Raw genomic sequence first — 13,451 nt, 5'->3', positions numbered from 1 at the left:
ACGTGAATGTTATTAGCATAGATTTGCCTGATGATCGTCGCCGGGAGACGCCATTGCATATGCGCCGCGGCCCCGCGCTTCGCCGCCACTACCTCGTCGCCAGCAGATGCTCCATTAATATTTTATTACGCATCGCATTAGACACGGGTTGCTATACAGTCAAAATTTCATCCTCACATCTGTCTGCTGAAACATGGAAATTTGACAAATCTGAAAACATTTAGGGAAATATATGTGACTGCCTGCCCGAGTCTATCAATATTTTGCTAGGCATACGTCTGTTACGGCAAATCTAGATTCTAGACATGAGTACATTAACCATATGTGCACCTGGTTCAGTTATTGAAGCTTTTTTATGCAATATTTTAACTATTACTATTTAAAAAAAAAGATAAAATGTCTACAACTCTTTATTTAGGGAGCTTTATATGCTAAAAGTACAGAAACAATAATATCAAAAGATATATATAAAGGAACATGCTACAGCTATTATTTATGTTTCAACAAAGCTTAGGTATTACTTTATAACAACATAATAATACTTAATTATATACATGTGCAGTCTCTTTGCGTCATTTTTTTCGTATGGTAAAACCGAAATATCTGTACGAGCACATGAAGTGATGTATGACGGTACCTAGCTCCGCAAGTATTATGACCGTCCATCCTGAATTAAGCAAAATCGTCGTTGAACTTTCATGCATCCCGCTCCGTATAATGTAAAATTTGAATGACCAGTATAAATCACGATAACAGTTTCGGTTATCGAATGTTAATATCTTCAATAACAAATGCTTTGTTTTTGCAACCAGGAACGGAGATTGATGTGCAACAATTACGGGATGCTCCTCAACCATAAATTCAAAATGTGTTGCATTGACAACTAGGTTTTTCTCAAGTCTGCTATGCTAATTTGTAAATGGTTATAAATGGAACTTTAATACAACCATCCATCGTCCATTTTAGGGGCATCGTAAGAAAATAATAGAATCCGCTTGGTTTTATGTCAGTCAACATATCATTCGTTCCATTGCTAAGTAATATTCTAGATTCAGATATCTAATACGAAACTGAATCGCTAAGCTGATTTAAAGTAAAACTTATTTTAAAGTTAGTAATTATTATATATCTATGTGCTCAGATTACAATATAAAACAATAAGCACACACACACTTAACATTGTAGTTGAGCAACAAAAGCGAATAGAAAATTAAAAGCGAATGCAAATTCTCGGTAGTTCTCACTATGACACGAAACGAAACGACACGTCTTTTTGTTAAATCAAAAGTGCTGTCAAATTTATTACAAATTTGACGTATAAAAAAATTACACACTACAGATAATATAATTTGCATTCGCTTTCGATTTTGTATTCGCTGTTGTTGCTTCACTATATTTTTTCGTGCTCTCCATATGTCTTTTAATACAAAATGAACGAAAGATATAAAATATGAGCCTACGTGTTTAAAAACTATGTACTTGGTACATGATAAAGGAATCTCTGTTACTTCACGATATGATAATCTTTTACATAATTAAAACTTAATTTTAAGTAACATATATTGGTATATTATTGATATGCATACAAATATATATACGCATTAGATATATTTTAGAAGTATTTGTCAATTGTTATAAGATTTTTTTCTTAATTCTCGATAAGGTTGCCTTTGAATTATTTATTCGCTAAATTGGTTTGACAAACATGAACAAAGACTCTATCACCTTATTTGTTCTGTATAGAAGTAACCTTATGGTTTATTTTTATTGTTTTGTCATAAAATAAATAAATTATAAAAATAATTAATCGAATCTTAAGATCACATAAAGTAACAGTAAAAGTCCCACTACTGGGCTTATGCCTCCTTCCATTTGTAGAGTAGGATGTTTATTAAAATATTATACCTCAGGTGAAATACACTTGAAGTCGGTATCATATTTTTCTGTTTAGAGATATATCTGACAAAAAAAATGTAGACGATTCTATGTACAGGCGTACCTACACAAAAAACATAGAATTATGTTTAAAAATTCGTCATATTATCATGGTGTCAAAGCGTCTGATACGATTTTGAAAATAATGCGTTATTTTACCTATTTAAATTTAATTTTCCTAGTTGTTGTAGTTTTTAACGTATCGATTTAACACCTTGACAATTAGTAGGTATATAGGTAAATATCGATGAAAAAATGTAATATATTCTAGAATAAATAAAATAATCCCAGATTTTCACCGTCAAATATTATATATATACATATATCACTTGCACATATTTTGATGATGAATGTTTTGTTTCGATAATTTCGACAAATAAAAGTATGCTCATTTGGCACGCAATAGCTTATGTTGTTGCTATTAGATATTTTGTAGCCCTAGCAACAAATATGTAACGACATTTTTTTATCAAACGGAACGGTAATATACTTTGGCAAAATTTGAAACTTATTCTTAAGTACCAATTCAACGAAACTATAATGATAAGTCATGATATTAATTTTGTACGTATTATTTCAACGCCTACGCAATATTTGATTAAAAATAGATTTTCCAAGTACATATTTGATATTTAATGTAGAAAAATAGAATGTAGAATTTTTGTAACCTTTGCATAAAATGTAACACCAACCTACCACTTTTTTTTCTTTTTTTTTCTCGCTGGAAAAACGCGTTACGCGCTTCCCCCACGTGATGGAAGGTGGGGGGGTGGGGCTCGCCGATGTCCAGGGCGCCGAGTGCGCCCCGGTCAACGGAATACCCACTAAAAAACCAGCGGTACCCTCTCCGTCTTTTCGACGGGCACCACGGGATCGCGACTTGACACTTTCGCAGAAGGAGCGCATCTCCGACCAGCACATCTCGCCACCAAGCATGGCAGCGAGACGTCTCCGCCCATAGTCGCCGCCAGGGTGTGCCTCTGGGGCCCCCACGCAGCACACTCGTAAAGGGTGTGGTACGCCGTGTCCTCTGGCGCACCACACTCGTGGCTGGAGGGTGACTCTTCCCGCCGCGCTATCCCGTGCAGGTACTTACCGAAACATCCGTGCCCGGTAAGTACCAGCGTCATTCTATACGACAGTGTGCCGCGCTTCCTCTTGACCCAGCGACTCAAGTGAGGACGAATCGCCTCCACTGTCGCCAGGCCCGCCGTGGGTGACCCCAGGTCCTCCTCCCATCGGAAACACCAACCTACCTACACCAACTAAACCGAACCTACCTTAAAAATTCAATTGACATTATTTTCTTTCCTGTATCACTTACGTTTGCTGAAAAACAAAATAGATGCCGCGATATTTTTATTATTAATTATTTTGAAAGCAAAGGTTTTTGTTACGAATATTAGCCCTTATGAAACTTTAGTTAATAAGCCATTTTATTTTAAAGTTTGTTACATTAATTTAACACAAATACCCATTTGGAATCAATTGGGTAGGATAATCAAATTATCATACCCAGAGGCAATTTATATTAATGAAAAACCTTTAATCAATTTAAGTATTACGTTTGTATTTAACAAAATCCTTTTTATATAAATGCAGTAACATACATTGCCTAACTACGTATGAATAACCAGTCATTACTTGAATACTATAATAACGAATACTTTACTATGTGTTGAAATAATAATTTTAAGGTCTTCATTAAACGTATTAACAATAAAAAATATATACCTATACCCAAACTTCCGTATTAATTTGACAAATCGTAAATAATATTATTGCAAGGAGTTATACAAAGAATAACTCAGGAACATCAAAAATCTTAATACAACAGTACTTTTACGTATTTTTTTTTAAATATAGGTCATACTAAAATGTGACTCGTGCTATTAGTGATCCACGACTGAAAAATTATCAAGCATAAAACTTTCATTTTTGTAACGGTTTTACTCGTCGTTATGGTTTTATTTACCTTTTATACTTGAACTATAGAAATGAACTGTATAAATGACAATTGATATAGGTACCACAAAAATGAACATATCGTTCGCTTTCATCTTCTTGTGGCGATGAGCGGCGCGGCGCCGGCACAGGACTGACACGTCAAGTTAAAATCGATTACGCCTCCGCCTTAAAGCTATGAATATTTTAACTGATCCGTATGATTGACTCATTGTTAGTTTCGGTGTCATAAGACGAACGTTCTTATTTGATCCGGAAAGAAAGTGAGCTATTGTATACCTCAATGTCTATAACTACTATTAATAGGTATCTAAACACTTAGGCAAACCGTCAACAATCAGTACAAATTTTAAAGAAAGTGTATAAATATTGTAAATTATAATAGACACAATAAAAATTATGCAAATATATAAAAATAGGTCGGCAAATACCTACTTGCCTACCGATTGTGTAATAGTATTTTTAATTACATTAATTAAACTACTTACTTATTAAAAATACGAACGTATTACGTACTTATTAAAAATACTATTAAAATTATAAATAAACAAAACAAATAAAAATTGCTTTCTAATATTAAATAAATCGAAGTTAGAAATAAACAAAAACGATATTAAGTAACTTTATTAAACATTACAATAAACATACTTAATATTTGCTATGAGATATTTCCCAGAACGTTCACATGTATCTAACTATTTATTTTACTTAAATCATTACGATTAGATAATAATCCTATTCGCTTCTGACATGTTTCACGGATTCACTGTTTACCTAAGTCAGTAAAAACCCGAATTTAGATTTGGATCGTCATTGACCAACTATAAAGAAATTGGTAAAAAAATGTGTACGCGGAAATATGTGAGGTCGTGGACCGCGGGTGCTTGTGTCAAGTGTCACGGGCAGGAATAGTTGAGACGCGTCGAGTTCAAGAGGCACGACCGTCGACCAGCCATTGTCCGCTGTCGCACGACGAGACGAATCACATTGCAGGCTTCATGACCCACGTCAACGCGGTCACGAAACTATTTTACCACCGTCTTTCACTAAAATGCATTAGAAACGATACCACAAAAAAAAATAACTTATAATTTCCCACGAACTCGCAATTTAGTAAGCCCGCACCTATGTCTTATTTTCAAAACAGGTCGTGTACGGGTCGTTAAACATGAAGCGCACTCTGTGTGTTAGATACATACACATATGTTATATACCTACACTATCAGCCAAAAGTTTGAGACTACGTTTTGTAAGACTGTCATCACCAATTAATTATTATAAAAGTACACATAAAAATTTAAAAATTCAGCACTTCTGCATATTCTACTTATTGCTATTAACAAATGTCTATGTGTTTATTTTTAAGTCGTCATACTAGGTATAAACATTTATTGATTCAAGATGACGACTGTATTTGTTGTGGGTTATTTAGAGCACTAATAAACGGAAGAGGTATTAAAAAAACATGGTGTGGCTTCAGAGCCCGGATTTCAATCATGTTGAATGTTTGAGCTTACAAGAGGACATGTGACTTTACATGAAAGCTAGAATTATATTTAAAAAGAAACAATCAATTAATTGATTGGCCCAGACTATTCACCAAAATTATTCAATGCAAAGAAACATTTTTTAATTCAATGATTTGTGGTGGATCTGATGTCACTTGAGAGGTGCTTAACCCCACTGTTAGTTAGAGTTGTAAAACATGCCTAATGTCGTTATTTTTTAAATTTAAAAATTTAAAAAGTTATTTTCCCTTTCTATGAAAATGTCTATTAAAGTTCTGCCTGCGCAAGCTTCTTGTATGAAAAAACTGTATAAGGACGACATTACCACACGGCACATATTATTTCGAAATATTCGGCGTGGAAATTTTTATTAAAAAGTAATGTGAAAATAATTTTAAACTCAACTTTGTTCTAATATCTCACTTTTTATGTAAGACATTAGGCATACAACAACAACAGACAAGACGTATTAAAGAACGTAGATATTTGTCAGTTGTAACAATACCTACCTAGACAATAAAGCTATACTCTTTTTTGGAATATCAAAATACTTAATTGTATTTCCTTATAGTTTGCATGTTGATCTTAAAATGTAATAAATACCAATATGGCTACAATGTTTTAAACATTTTCTATATTCAACTCTCATAAAAGTTGTTCAGTAATTAACTTTTAAAGAAGGTACAATAAAGGTATTAGAATTTTATTGATCTTTTGCCTAGGTCATAGAAAAAATATATAAATCTTATTAACACAGACCTGAACTCACGATTGTGCACACGCAAATTTGCCATATATGAGTAACGACCGCGTACCTCACCGAACGACGACCAGCCTCGACTGCGGCGTGAACACTGAAACGCCCAACCATACGCCCATAAAAGTACCCGCAGACACGATTTTCAGTATACAAACTGATCTGCTCAAATAAAACTGTGGTAAAGCTTGTGCCTGTGACAAGCCCATTATAAAATAAATTGTTCTAAAAGAATAACAATCGCCCCATCTCAGTTATTTTTACTACATCTACCGTACTCAACAAGAACTAGCAAAATGGACAGATTTTTAGTGTGAACGGAAAAATATCAGAAGCACTATTGCTTCGTTTTTACTTTTGTTACCCGCGACTATTCGCGGATAAAATTATAAATCAGATTTATAGCTTAAAATTTATTGAGGGCTAGATAAATTAATTTTTAGTTTTTCGACAGAGGATTCGAATGCTCGAACCCATTCGAAACTCATTGACATATATTCTACAATAGACATCATTATAAGTTCATGTAAACAATTTGTTCAAATACTTGTAAGCATTAGGACTAGAGTTCGCTGCAAAGTCAAAGTCAAAAATCTTCATTCAATATGGAAGTGATTACACTTGCTTATTGTTAGTCAAAAATCTATCACCAGTTCGGAAACTAACACCTAGGACCTGAGATAATAATAATAATAACCCCCCGTGGGATCACCTTTTCGTGGTGGGGGGTCTTACAGGAAGCAGATACAATAAATAAGGTTAACCATCTATAAAACCTATCCCATTAGGGAGATACAAATTTACAGTCGCTTATATCTGACACAAATACTATACCTTCCTACTAACGATCCCGAAACCCTTTTTATGGAAAAATGTCTAATCGAGTATACAATTTGCGGCCGCTACCCGGGGGTCGCCGGGGCACATCTGGAGCCGATGCTGGATGTAACAGCGTGCGATCCATTTGCGATGAGAAGTTGAACAGGCGTGCTTCCATCGCAAAATCTATTACAGCCGGTAACAGTTCCGTAGGACCATCTTATCGACCTCCACCTTCCACATCTACAAGTAATACGTCGCTCGCGAGAGTTGCACAGGAGACACTTAATGTCGAACAACTTGTGCCCACCGTTAGTACTAAGCGCAAAAAATGGACGCAAGACATGAACGAGTTCATACTGCGCACTTATCTTTACCTTACTAACATGGAAACAGATATCGTAGCCTATATATCACCTTTACATACAAAAGTCCTCGAAAAATATCCTCATATGCAAGTTAGCCGACAACGCGTTAACGATCAACGACGAGCCGTAATACGAAACAAATTGCTGCCACAGAATACAATTAAAAGTGTATATGAAGAAGTAAGATCCGATTTACAGACGTTTAACATAAACCTTCAACCAACTAGAAATTCCCATTCGACTCAAAATTACACACTCATAACACATGCACCGTTACACACTCGTATGCATTGGAGTAAGGAGCATAATGAAGCTATAATAAATATATACTACAGAGTTACATTAATGGAAACTAATCTAACGACATATAGGAAACGTTTCCATCTCTTTCGCATTTATCCGGCGGCTTGAAGAAATTAAGCAAGACGTAGCTAAAGATTTACAAATAAAAACAAATACAATCAATACAACGGTTCAAAATAGTATATCAGAAAATAATCACGAGTTAATTAATATTAACTTAAACAATAATTACACCCTTCAAGTGGATACGTTATTGTCTATACAACAGCCACTAATAATAAATAACGACATAGACCAAACGTTTAAACAAGCAATAGAGTATTATAGTAACATAAATCTTACTAATCGATCTTTTATACCAAAACAAAAGTCATCAAAGAAATTAGCGAAAATAGTAAATTATATTAATGAAAAAATATTACCCGAACACATTAATAAAGAAACAGAATTTAAGTCAACACAAACGATTATCTACTGCGCTGCATGGGCAGCAGCTAAATTGAATGGAGCTAAAATTCAAATCCCACATATAGAACGTAGCAATCAGAATCAGGAAAGAAAACCAAAGTGGCAAATAAGATTCGAAAGGAAAATAAAAGATTTAAGGAGTAAAATAGGAAGACTAACACAATTTATGAACGGAAATAGAAGTAGAAAGTTAACGAAACACGTCGAAGCCATCCTTGAACAATATAAAATTCATTCCACACACGAAAACACCAATACAACACTATTGCAATTTTTAGATACACTTAAACAAAAACTTACAGTTACCAGTAGTCGTTTAGCTAGATATAACAAATGCACACTCCGTGAAACACAAAATAGTAGGTTTATAAATAATGAAAAACAATTTTACCGAGAGTTAAAGAATGACAGCACTAATCAAGCACCTAGAAATTCATCCCATACACAAAATTATACAGATCCGGAAGAATTGCGAAATTACTGTGCAAACATTTGAGAAAATCCAATTAGACATAACACTAATAATGAATGTATTAATGTGAACAAAGTAAATTTAAGGAAACACAGGAAATGGTATTTGAATTTATTTCATTAGAGACATTTAATGAAGTTATAAGAAAATTGCATAATTGGAAAACGCCAGGTTCTGATAATATTCATAATTATTGGTATAAGAAATTTACATTCATTCACCCATTTTTGTACAATATCATTAATAGTTTTATTAAAAGCCCAGAATCAATACCAAATTATATAACAACAGGAACCACATATATGATACCAAAAGATAAATCCGACTATAAAAACCCATCCAAATACAGACCTATAACCAGCTTACAGACAATATATAAGATCATATCTTCATGTTTGACTCAAGAAATATACAATCACATAGAAAACAATAAAATTCTCACTGAACAACAAAAAGGTTGTAGAAAATTTAGTCAAGGCTGTAAGGAACAATTGATAATTGATTCTGTAATTTTAAAACAAGTTCAAATTCAGAAAAAGGATTTACATACTATGTACATTGACTATAAAAAAGCGTTTGACTCAATACCACATTCCTGGTTGCTACATGTATTAGATATTTATAAAATACACCTACAAATAATATCTTTCTTACAAAACACAATACTCAATTGGATTACTAGACTTAGGATCAATACCCCGGAGGGACTGGTAGTAACCACACCCATAAAAATTCAACGAGGTATTTTCCAAGGTGACGCTCTTAGCCCCCTCTGGTTTTGCCGTGCTCTCAATCCACTTTCTAATTCATTTAATACAATGCATGAAGGATACCAGTTAGATGATACCAACAGACAGACAAAATATTACATTAAATCATTTATTTTATATGGATGACATTAAACTTTATACATCTACTCAAAAAGATTTAGAGATCATAACAAAAAATATTGAACGGTTTTCACAGGATATTTGTATGGAATTCGGTATAAACAAATGTAAAATCAGCTCAGTAAAAACAGGCCAATTTGATAGGTACAGCTATTTTACAGAAAGTGGCGCCCAAATCGAACCATTAGATGAAAATGAAACCTACAAATAATTAGGTTATGATCATTCAAAGAAAATTTAACAAAATGAAACTAAAATGAAAATTGTATAAGAATTTAGACACGGAATAAACTCTTTACTAAAATCTAATTTAAACTCAAAAAATTTTATAAAAGTCATCAACAGTTACGCTATACCCACATTAACATACTCTTTTGCTATTATTAAGTAGACAAAATCTGATTTAAAGAAATTACAACGTATATTAAACACTACTATGACAAAGTACAGAAAACATCATCCCCGTTCATGTATTCAACTTATAACACTTCCTAGAAAAGATGGAGGAAGAGGCCCAATTGATATCGTAAATCTTCATAATAAGCAGATAACCACATTGCGAGAATTCTTCTACCATAAAGCTACATCATCAATTTTACATAAGGCTATAGTAGAAAACGATAACAAATTTACACCATTAAACTTGAAAGACAATAATATACAGAGAAATGAAATTTTAACTGACAGACAAATGAAAATGAAAGAATGGGCCCGAAAGTCTCTGCACGGAAGACACTATCAGGATTTGAACCTACCTAATGTTGACAAATTAGCGTCGAACGAATGGCTCAATCGTGGTGTGCTCTTCCCTGAGACGAAAGGCTTTATTATAGCAATACAGGATCAGGTTATTGAGACACGCAAGTATCAAAAATATATTATGAAAAATTCCACCTTACCGACAGACATATGTAGGCGATGCAATAGCTCTTCTGAAACCATACAACACATTACTGGTGCATGTAAAACAATAGGTCAAACTGACTACAAGCATAGGCATGACCAGGTTGCATATATAATACACCACAAATTAGCTTTAAAATTTAAACTTATAGATCCCAAGAATCGTACAGCTTACTACAAATATAAACCCCAAAGAGTTTTAGAAAATCAAACTACAAACAGACTATATTTTGACAGAGCAATTTAGCCGACAAAACTATACCTTACAACATACCTGACATCACTGTTATAAATAAAATAAATAAAACTGGCTACATTATAGATATTGCAATACCAAATACTCATAATTTACAGAATACTTGAAAAGAGATTTGAAAAGTTTAAACATAAATAATAATAATAATTTATTGGTTATTGGTGCAAAAGTAAATATTACAAAAGAAGCTTATATATATGAGTTTACAAAATAAGTATGAGTATTGTTAAATATTACTATTAGATAAGTACTCTATTTACATGTGGTTTGGTACTTTAAAAAGAGTAAAACTTATTATCCTTTATGGGTTATTTACATAATCTGTCTTAAGGATAATTAGCCCACCCCCTAATGGAAAATTAAAAGTAACATTAAATACATGCATAGCAGAGTCATTTGAAGAGGTAAAAACAAATTTAAGAAATAAATAACAAAACAAAAACATAATATAATTTTATATGAGGGAGAATGCAAAACAGCGCCACGGTTGAAAGCTTGAATGAGTATTTGTTGTTAGTGTTTGTGTGTGATGTGATATGATGTGTGTATGTGAACGTGTGTGAGGATGTGCTGAAATAATGTAATTTGTAGATCGTCAGATTCAAGCTAGAATTTTGTACTAAAATATTTTTCAGTTTCTTCATAATTTTTATTCAGAAGAAAATGTTATATATTTTTTATATTCTATGTATGGAATTTTGTAAATATATATATCTCTATTAATTTTATTGTATAAATGAGATGAACCGGCGAAAGAAACTCAGCGGGATATATTGTTATTTTTTTTAATTTTATTTTCATAAGTATAGTAGTATATACATATTATATATTTCATGTTTTCATGTATAATAATAATATACATATTTTAGTTTTTTGAAACAGCCTGGAGGCGATCATCTCATTCCCAAGGTGTGCAATCAACTAAAAAGTCATTAGTATTATAATATCCTTTAGCACACAAAAGCTCTTTAACGATTCTTTTAAATTTTACAATTGCATATTTTTGAACGTTTTCTGGGATCCTGTCGTAAAAACGTGTACATTGCCCCAAAAAAAAGTTACTAACCCTGTGTAATCGGGTACTTGGAGTAACAAGTTTATTCTTTTTCGTAGTATTAATGGAATGTATGTCACAATTTCTGGAAAAATCATTTATGTTTTTGCGTACATACATAACAATATCAAAAACAAATTGAGAAGCGACAGTCATGACTTTAATTTCTTTAAATTTACATCTTAACGAAACTTTTGGGCCCAGGTTATAGATTGCACGAGTAGCCCTCTTCTGCAATACAAAAATGGTATTAATATCAGCTGCATTACCCCATAGGAGGATTATTACGCCATAAGACATTATACTGTGAAAATAACTAAAATACACTAAGCGAGCCGTAATTGCTTCAGTCAAAAGTCTATTTTTTATTACCGCGTAGGCTGCAGAGCTGAATCTATTCGCCAATCTATTATATATATATCGGCCCCATTGGAGCTTAGAGTCTATTGTACTACTAAGGAACTCTGTTGTTTCTAAAACATCTAATGCTTCCCCCATTTAAAAGTACATTCGTTTTGACACATCTTACAATGGGAGTAGTGAATTTAATACATTTTATATTTTTACAGTAAATTATTAATACTAAACCAATGTAATCTTTCAGAGAGAGTTCACATCGTCATATATTAAAAGACGTATATTTATTTTAAAAATTAAAGTATCAGTAGTATCATCAGCAAACAATACTATCTCGAGTTTATTACCTAAAACATGTGGCAGGTCATTTATATAAACGAGGAAGAGAAATGGACTAAGAATTGATCCTTGAGAGATTCCTACAGTAACTGGAGCCCCGGGATTTCTCTTTCCATTTACACCAACCCTCTGAATCCGATTGCTCAGATACGAAATCAGAAAACTGAGTGCATTGACTCTAATTCTATAATAACGTAGCTTCCTGACCAAAGTTTCGTGTTTCGCCTTAGATAAATAAAAAAAATATCCTTAAGGAACCCTGTGACTCCTCCCAGGCCTTGTAAATATTTTTAACAAGCTCAACAGCAGCGTCAGTTGTCGAGCGACCCCTTTTAAATCCAAATTGTTTCTTATGTAGCAACTTGTTATTGTTAAAATGTACTAACATTTGATTGAGTAACTATTTTTGGTAGTACAGAGATGGGCCTATAATTATTGGGGTCTGAAGTACTACCTGACTTAAATATTGGTATTACTCTAATGTGTTTCATGAGGTCTTAAAACTTATATTACATTCTTCAACATTGTTTTTTAATCATGATTCAGCAACGATCGAACTTTCAAAAACAGTTGCAACATCCCGATCTGAGGAAAATAAATTATTATCAATAAATAAGCTAAAGTCGGAGATGTTGTTTTTGACTCTTCCTGTATCGCAATTAATAATTTTCCATGTCATTTTAATTGTATCTGGTGGGTCAATATTTTTTTTTATGTGTAATAATATGGCTGTATGACATACACGTTTGAATACTTAGAGTAGGCACTAACATAACTGATGAATGAAAAAGACCGGTTGTATGATAATTCACTATAAAGTTCGTACAACCTTTGCCTACACTTGTGAATTCCAACAGTCGCCCAATCATTAAATTTAGGGAAATTCCTAGAATTGACTGTCTTGGTAAGTAAATTTGGCATTAAATTCTGTTACAATTAATTTAAAGAAATTGTTCGTTTTTTTTTTATATTAATGTAAAAGTATTTGATGTGAAAAATATAGAAATCGGTCGCAAAAAACGCAAGCGTCTCAGTCAATGGTTCAAAATGATAACTG

The sequence above is a fragment of the Vanessa tameamea genome, chromosome 4 (genome assembly GCF_037043105.1).
Source record: "Vanessa tameamea isolate UH-Manoa-2023 chromosome 4, ilVanTame1 primary haplotype, whole genome shotgun sequence".
Lineage (NCBI taxonomy): Eukaryota > Metazoa > Arthropoda > Insecta > Lepidoptera > Nymphalidae > Vanessa > Vanessa tameamea.
The sequence above is the reverse complement of the archived record's forward strand: the minus strand, read 5'-3'. Positions refer to the sequence as shown.